Below are 9,622 nucleotides of genomic sequence, written 5' to 3'. Positions count from 1 at the left end.
GGCTTTACGGAAAATATGAAGCTGCAATTCCTGTACTGTTTAGACTGGTACAATTAAAACACTGATGAGTATATTGTTTTAGTATTGCACTTTAAAGGACTTTTCACCTTTCACATTTAAAAAAATAAAAAAAAATATATATTTTGATTAATGATTAAGTCATTATTAACAAGAAGAGTTTATTTCTTTAATAGGGAGCTACAGTATTTCCATTAGTCTCATTGACACAGTTATGCTTTATAACCTTTCTAAACGCTTCACATAATTACACAGAAATCATTTTCTAAGTTCCATTATCCTACCTACTAATTACTTTATTATATTTCAGGTAAAATTATTCTTAAATGTACACAGTGCCAGCTGTCTGTAGTCTGATTGTACTATGTAAATACACAGCCACAGAGCTGCTACCCTTTCAGTCTATCAAAATTCATTTCCTGACCTTTTCAGTAGAATATCAAATGTCCATTTTTTTCTTCTTTTGTAAGACACTTTCAGTCAGTGTTGTCAATCAAGGGCCCATGCATCTCAACAACCTCTAAGCTCCTCTGCAAGGAAACTCTAATGCACATAGTAATCACATTAATTCTTTTATTCATATGGATAGTGATGGCCAGTTAGAAGGATTCATCCCTCCAGTGGACCTACAGTTTTTCTTGTCCATTATAAAAATTAGATTCAACACAACGCAATGCACTTCCTCAACTCTTTTCTCTGATGAGGGAAATTCACAAAATGCAAACCATGCAAACCTATTTCTTTGATTGACGGTGTAAGAGAAAAGTGGCCAAAGAGCTGAGATGCAAAATCCTCTTTAGGGTTCTACGTCATCCCAACGAGGAGCTTTAATTAGATTTGACAGCAATTATCCAAATGCCAGTGCTTCCTCTGCCAGTGCAGATCTCCTCTGTAGCCCTTAACACCACCCTGTCCCTGATGTGAGGCCCAAGTAATGGGGGTACTACTGTGACTAAGGTCAATTTCTGGCTAATTAGTAGGTGGACTTTGTCACACAGAATCACAAATGTTTATAAAACGCTCTGCAAGGTTAATGATTTCTATGTCTGAAAGCAAAATTAAAGGCAAGGAAAGTCTGGCAAACTCGATATTTAGTAGTGGGGCCATTCCACTGTGAAGCTTTTCTTTTTATGTCAACATGTGCTACATGTTAGACCACTGTGTTTCGCAGTGTTTTGCAAGTTCACTTGTGTTTTTCCCATTTCACTGCTTGTGTATCGTGTTTTTGCATTTGACTGTGCTACTTTTCTACTGTTTTTCTATGTTAACATGCACTAGATGGACGAGTCTGACCAGAGTTTGCAGAGTTAAGCTCCGACCAGCTTCAACACGCTTGACTAAAAGTTTCTAGTGTTCTACTTTGTAGTCTGATGACCTTTATTTGCTGGTTCAGGTGTAATTAATTAGGATTGGAGCTAAACTCTGCAGGACAGTGACCCTCTAGGAACAGGACTATACACCTTTGACAATTGTGCTTCCATCTTGAGTCTTTTGCAGCATCTCATAAGGTGTTAAAAGTAATTCAGCTTTTAAAAAATGCCTTGAAATCTTTAGTTTTTTCCTATTTTACTGCTCACGCCTCACAGTTTTGAATTCGACTGTGCTATACTTTTCCATCGATTTTCCATGTAAACATGCACTGGATGAATGTGTTTGACTGCATTTTTCATCTTTTGCAGCATCTCGGACATGACATGGTAATCTTAAAATATAAATCTAAAAGTCTTTAAATAGATATTTAATTTTTTTTCCCACTTCTGCATCCTATTGCACTTTTCCATAGTTTTTATGTCTAAACATGCACTACTAATGTATTTGACAACTGTGCTCACATCTTGTGTCTTTTTCAGTGTCTTGCACATGATAAGTTGTTCTAAAAATGGCATGCTTAAGTTAAAAGAAGTAAAAAAAAAAAATGCTGCTTCACTGCTCACACCTCACATTTTTGCATTCCACTACTCTATTTTGTTCATTGTTTTTCTATTAAAAAATCTGCTGGATGATTTTTTTTTTCCCCTTTCTATCTTAGAAATACAACAAAATCATGAAAACGAAGACAATTTAATTACTGTCCTCATTATGGTCTGATAGTGTACATTGTTTTTATTACTGTACATGACCCTAATACTGCACAAGACAATAAACTATTATTATATGCCACAGAATTCTTTAATATTGAATTATACACCAAAAATTATAATGGTTCAAGACAAACTGTCCTATGAACATTGTGACAAGAGCACCGATAGGGCATCTAATCCATATACTAAGGACGTGTTCATGGAACATCTCCATGGCAACAACATGAAAAAAGCTTATGCGTTCACTATGCAGCATCTTCTGATCCTCAACATTTTATGATTCATTTTAATGCTATTAGATGCTTGCTTTAGCTTTTGTAATCCCCATATAACGATTTAGATTTTAACAGAGAAATTGATTATCATTTCCTCTTGTGCTCAAGGCAAATCTCATAAAGTTGCTCTTTAGTGCACAGGGAAATTACTTCCTGATGTTCCCATGATTGGATGAATTTGTTTCTCTGTATTTTCAGTCAATGGAACATCTGCAACATCTGTGCACATCCATACTACTACACATCTAATCTGCTACTGTTTTCCCCTCAAATTCGACCCTTTTTGTTTGTAGGGGAGACCTATGAATAAATTCTCCAAAATACTGGAGAGGAGATTGATTCTGTAATGTGTTCAAAGAACTGGATAATAAAATCAAACAGGACCAGATTAAAACACAACAAACCAAGTAAAGCAACAAAAATATGCATTATAAATAAAAACAGCTTATAAGCTTCCAAAACAGACCTTAATAAATACATAGTTTTTATTACTGTACATGACCCTAACACTGTACAATACAATAAACAACCTCCTGTAAGCACATATGAACCAGTAATTGGACACAACTGCACTGGTTTACTGGAAAATTCAAATTAGGATATAAAAGTGGTCTCTAAAAAAACCTCAAGTGTATACTTACTAGCTGTGAAATATTTTCCTGTCTTCTCCAGTGCATGTTAATGGCAATTTGAAGGACAAACTACATGTAGAATGATCATCTGTCAAAACAATCAGGGCAAATTTTCTGTCATTCCCATTGCAATGAAACCAGAATGTTAATTATTTTCATGGCCTGTACCACTGCTAGACTGCAAAACTACAAATGTAAATTTATCCTGCATTTGTTTGCATAGTTTACTTTTATGTTTAATGTGCAATAACAGTGCTGTGGGCAGAGGAGCCTAGCATGTTGGAGAAAAAGACCCCTGTTATTCAGAATAGCTCTGTACACATTTTTCGGTCTGACAGTATACAATTACAACACAATTACAGTGATTATTCTGTGATAAAAGCTGGGATTCCGCCTGAGATTTCGACACACAGCACAATTATTGCACTGCATCCTGAAGAAAAATCACTCTGGTAACACTGTACATAAAATATTAAAAGTTCGATAAGAAAAATGTAAACTCAGAGATCGTAGTTTCTAAAATATTAAAAACCGAGCTATAATGACTATGTAAAAGGATAAAATTGTGTAAAGCTATGAATTTTTTGTCTTTGGATCCTTGTGTGATTTGCTTACAATGTGCTCTTGTGCTTTTATTACTGTAAAAGGGTTACATAAAAATAAATATATTGCTTGAAAACATTGTGTTGACCCTGCTTAACTGACCCCAAATTGATGCAGTTTCTCATTCTCTTGTAATCCAACCAGCCCAGCCACACACACACACACACACACACACACACACACACACACACACACACACACACACACACACACACACACACACACACACACACACACACACACACACACACACACACACACACACACCCAATTGCATTAGTGAGGCCTCTGTGACCTTGCCACATACATGTATACTGGACATAGAAGTAATTGTTTTCTGAGAGGAAGACAGACATATATTTCCATCTGTGTCTCTCCTTCCTGTTTTTCTTCCCTCTGTCCCACCTCCTCATTTTGATTATAATTCAGTCTCCCCATAGAAACTCAGCTTTACAAATACAGTCAACTTTATTTCAGTGGTCTTGGGGAAAAAATGATCATGGGGTGATTATCCTGGAGGGATGCCAGGGCATATTTTGAATTTGGCAGATTAAACAATTACAAAGCAGACTAAATTAGTGAGAAATGGTCTATTTAGGGTGTCTGGCTGAATTAACTTTCTGTTTTGACAACAAGGTTGCAGATGAGGGTGAACGAAAGGACAATTGCATAATGCCATTCAGATCTTCTTGCATATTAATAACTATAATAAACCATCTTTTTCACTTCTCCTGTATTTTTACAGTCATCAGTACCTTAAGTGAAATACAGTAGCCTACAATAGTTTGCAAAATAGCTGTCCTAGAGAATGCTAGAATTCAGCAGCTGGCTCAAGGGCACAAAATGGCTGCAGGTCAGAAGTGGAATCACTAATAAGCTCCTGAGGATGTGTGAAGCAGGGCTTGATATCTCCTTCAGTCACTGAAACCTATGATAATGTTTAAATATTAAACATTGTACATGCTTTTAAAGTGCTAGATACATTAAAATAAAAACTTTTTGTGTCTGTACATTGATCCTTCTTTTGTCTTACATAGAAGACAAAAATTCATGCAGGTTTGGGCAAGCAGGGATAGTTTGTATTGTTCACTCACTAAATATAACATCAGTAATAATTTAATGCACAATTCACTATGGTCATATCAGGTTTAGTATGTGCATGCAATTCGACCTTCTTCTAAAATAACAGATAATTTCAGTAACAATCAATACAGATATTTTTAAAACATCTTTTTGAGTGAGTTAAGGAAAAAGGACTTGTAATTTATTATTTATTTATTGGTTGAGGGTCATACTTTAAACTAAATCATTACTTTGATTTATGATGACAAAGTTAGTTCAGCTGTACTTAAAAATGTGTATATGTTGATATTGGTAGGAATTTATTGAAATAGGTTTCTGTGTACACTGCTGACATGCATCCTGCTCACCTCTAAAATGCACACTTGCATTCTTTCTTCTCTTTCTCAGTTCTGTGCTGGTCTTGTAATGATTTCTGGCCAGAGGATTCATCCAGGTCAGTATATTCTTGCCTGTAGAATCCCACACTCAGAAGCAAATATACAAACAAAGTGATTATGTGGTTAACAAAGAAGAAAAATCACTTATATATCTCAAAGTTTCCTTTTTTTGCTAATATGTTAAAAAATAATGACTTAAAATTTCATTATTCACTACTTAGAATATTAACAAAATTTGGTTATTTTACACAGAGATGAAAGGGGCCAAATGTCTAGTTTGTGTAAAGGACTGGGATATGAAAGGTATTAATATTTATTTATTTTCCATTAACATTTACAGATTTTATCATTATTGATTCTACATTATCTCATTATCATTATGACTTGATGGACAAACGAGAAGGCATTCATTACCACTTTGCTCTATGTTTGTATTCGTAAAAATCTGACGGAATATCTGACATGCTCTATATTGCTTGCATTGGTCTCCACAACAATGTAGCTGCTTAGACACTTAATTGAGGAGATAGGACAGTGGCACAAGGACCCCATGTAGAGATTTTTATTGAATGGAGCTGCTCCAGAAGCACACAGGAAAACATGATACTCCAAGAATAAGCAAAAGAATGGTCACGAATGAATGGCAGCTGTAAGGATTTTCAGGTTACTTTGAACTTTATTCTTTTATCCTTGTATAGGGCCAAACCTGCCAACCTGGTACAGGAGTTCTTGGTGGATTTTTTTTTTCTTTTCTTTTTCTTTTTCTTCTTCTTTTTTTTTTTTTTTTAATTGTGGCTGTTTTATAAAGACAGAAAAATCAAGAAAATGCCTGAAGCAACCAGTTCCACTTCTCTTACTAATTAATATGGTGCATCTCTATATAATGTCCATCATGCTATAAGAAATATCTCTTTGCTTTCTCTTTTTCATTCTTGTACTTTAAAGTTTCTCATCAATCCTATATAAACCTCTCTTAGCATTTTCTGTTTTTTTTTTTTCCCTACACTCTCCACAACCCAGCTTTAAGGTGGAATCTGTTTCCATGACAACACCAATAGTCTCAGAGAACTAAGGAGCTGATTATTTTACATGCTTAAACATAAGCAGTCTCTGTCCGGTACAACATATGGTTTTCCACCTAAGTTACCTCTGTCCACACATAGAGGTGTACGATACCTGATTTATCTCTCTCTGGTACACACATAAATACATTTAAAGAAATGTTTTATGTTTCTCTATTGTGTTTGGCCTTACAAAAATTATCCATGGTTTTACCACAGTAAAATTGTTTTTTGGGTTATTGATTACCTTTTGTATAACCACAGTTCTTGACTGAATCAGTGCAGCTGAACTGATCCTTTGAGTGAATAATTCAATCATTTTATTATTCAATCAGTCTATAGTTAAGTGAATGAATCAGAGACAGACAAAACATACTGACAAAAGACTGTCACTTGTTGCCACCCACAGTAGTAAAAATAAAATATAATAATTATTACAATAATAATCATTATAAAATACAATTATAAAACAGATGCCATCATTTGTGTTTGCATTCACCTTACAAAATCTTCGAAATGGAAACAATTTTGACAAATAGCCTATTTTAAACAAGATAATTTTATAATTTTTTTAATAAAATTATTAATATTTTGCAGATTTTGCTAAGTGTATGTTAATTTATGACTTTAACTCATAATTTTTTTTTTCATTAAGTTCTTTCACTTTATCTTTATATGCCTCATTGCACACATTTACCTGACTAGGAGCCCTTTTGTCCATCTGTGGTGATGCAAATATGACAATCCAAATAATGATACAGGGACTTCAAGCATATTCTATTTTTTAATATAAGAAATCCTGCTGTAATGATTGCCAATTGGCATTTACTTGCAATATTTTCTGGCATCCACTCAGCTATCTAAGCATCTAAATTTATGAAATAAACCGTTGAGCAATATGTTTAAATCTGCAAGGCTTAAATTTATTAGCATTTATGACCATAAATCTTCTTTTAAAAACAAAAATACAAAAATACAGCACAACAGTGTTTAATGGTGACATAAGAAAAGGGAAAGAAAAGTTTACAAGATACCAATAAGACAGAGACCATTTGGCCACTGCCACTCTCTAAGATTGCCCTGCAGACGAAGAGTCCACTTCAAATCCATTTGGATCCTTAGTGAACTTCAAAGCCTGAGGGGCCATACTGGAGGAATCAAAGGCTGTTTGAAAGCCAAGAAACAGGGCTTGAATGAACTCTAGCCACCAGCTATTAGACTAGAAGATACTCCCACTCAAACAGCTGCAGCTGGACAGCATCACACATGAAAACGAACAGCCGTGAAATTCAGTAATGTAACGTACTGTAATGTGTTAGCACAGAGGACCTCTTGCTCTTTTCAGGGTCATAAAGGCAAAATCCTTTAACATGCTTTCTGTGAACCCAGCAGCACTCTCTTTTGACTATTGTCATTGCTTTCATACACTTTCATACACATACAGTACACACACCACTTGAGTCTCCCCCTTTCTTTTTCCCACACTCCTCAGCTATCTCTGCTTCTTCACATCCAAAATGCCTGTTACCGTGGTAACCACACAGAGTGCCATAATATTTCTCACCTTTCAATGAGGCATCATAGAGCGATATCCACATATGAATTTGGGTGCCATCAGAATGAGAGTTCAAACAGCAGATAAAAACATCACAATAATTCTCAAGTAAAAGTCATGACTCCAGTTCATCAGTTAACATCTTGAAAAGCAAAAAGCTGTGTTTGTGATAAAACCCTTCCTTCAAAGCTTTGCTCATTCCGACGGCACCATTCACTGCAGAGGATCCATCCAAATTTCTCAAAATCTCTCCTAATGGAGAAACAAACTCATCTGCATTTTCAGCATTTTTTTTTCAGGCGAGCATTGAGAACTGGGCACGTCAGAAGGCACAGCTAACTAACAGTAATTGATGCAGGGAATTTGGCAGCATAGCTGAGGCGAAATATAAAATGGTTACATGATAATAGGAAATAAATATACATTAAATTTTTCAGGTTAGTGGAGATTTTTACTGTGCAGTCCCCACCTTGTTACACTTGTGGTGCTCCTTGTCAAATATGCTACAAAACAAACAAACAAACAAACAAACAAAAAAACAAACAAACAAACAAACAAACAAACAAACAAAAAACCTGCATATAAATTCCTCATTATCCTATATAATTTGAAGATATTGGATTCAATAAAAGGCTGGTCATTTATTACAAAGAACACCAAATTAGGCAAAGGAGTGTAAGTGCAGAACAAGGGTTAATAAGGAAAGATCGTTAAAAAAGATGATGTCGAATAAGTCACAGAAATGGCATAGAAAGACAAACAACATCTCAACAGTTCAAAAGACAAACAGCCAAGCACTTGCACTCAGATTTGACACCATTCTCTATCCTTTCTTCCTCATCTTCTATGTCTCCATCTCTAGTTTTCATGAGAAAATGTGTCCCCTTCTGTCTTGCCCTCCTACACAGCCAGCTAGTGATGAGTCAATCTCCTGCAGTTGCACATGCTTTTGTATGTAAGAAAAAAGTCATGGCACATAGCAAAAAACAAACTGACACCTCAGAGCATAGATAAAGCTGTCTCTGTCTCTTTTAGAGTGACACAACTGCTCAGTATGGAGAGTGCAACATTTTCTCCCACCTTCGTTCTGACATCCATTACTAATATCTTAATTAATCAGTGCTCTTTCTGTTACTCTTGTCTTTTTATGAATATATATATATTTTTGTATGACTCATTCTCTAGCTATCCTCTATACTGATGTCAATACATCCAAGGGTTCCCAGTTAAAGTTACTTTTTCTAAATAAATAAATAACACATGGCCAAGTCACTACAATTAATTCTTATTTTTTAAACGTGCCAAGGCTGCACTCTGTTCATTTTTGTTTTTTTAATTGAACTGCTAAAGAAAATTGAGTTGGAAGACGTTTACGATTTAGATTTTACATTTGCTTGCATATTTCAGATGTGGCTTATTTAAGTTTTTACATGTTTATTTAAATACGTCATTATAAAACATGGTGTATTTGGAATCTGTATCTTGTTGTTGAGCTGAAGCTTGTTTGAGCTTTATCAGTGAATCTTTGCAACAGACTGTATTTTACACTCCATAAAATTTTATAAATCGTGGGCTTTCTTCCAACGCTGGGTGACGTAACATGATCGATGAAACGTTTCGTCGGCCGCTGTCCAAGGTCCTGAGGCTTTTCTGAAGCAGCTGAACTGCAGCACAGCTGTCTGCGGAAATGGGTCAAGCATGAGCTGAATAGTGAAATCCTTTAACTCACTGATCAGCGTGCGCTGAACAAAAGATAATATACTGATAGTCACGCTCTTTTACTCTTATCCACGAAGTAAGTCTCTCCTTCAGTCCAGAGTGCGTAGTATATTATTACATTTGGAGGGTCGACTTTTTAAAGTTATTTCTGTCATTTTAGGTGTAGCCTACAATTTGTTGAGGTCCGTCTTGTGCAACGCAAGATATCTATGCATAGC

This window comes from Cyprinus carpio, chromosome B6 (genome assembly GCF_018340385.1).
Source record: "Cyprinus carpio isolate SPL01 chromosome B6, ASM1834038v1, whole genome shotgun sequence".
Taxonomy (NCBI): domain Eukaryota; kingdom Metazoa; phylum Chordata; class Actinopteri; order Cypriniformes; family Cyprinidae; genus Cyprinus; species Cyprinus carpio.
Note: the sequence above shows the minus strand (reverse complement) of the source record.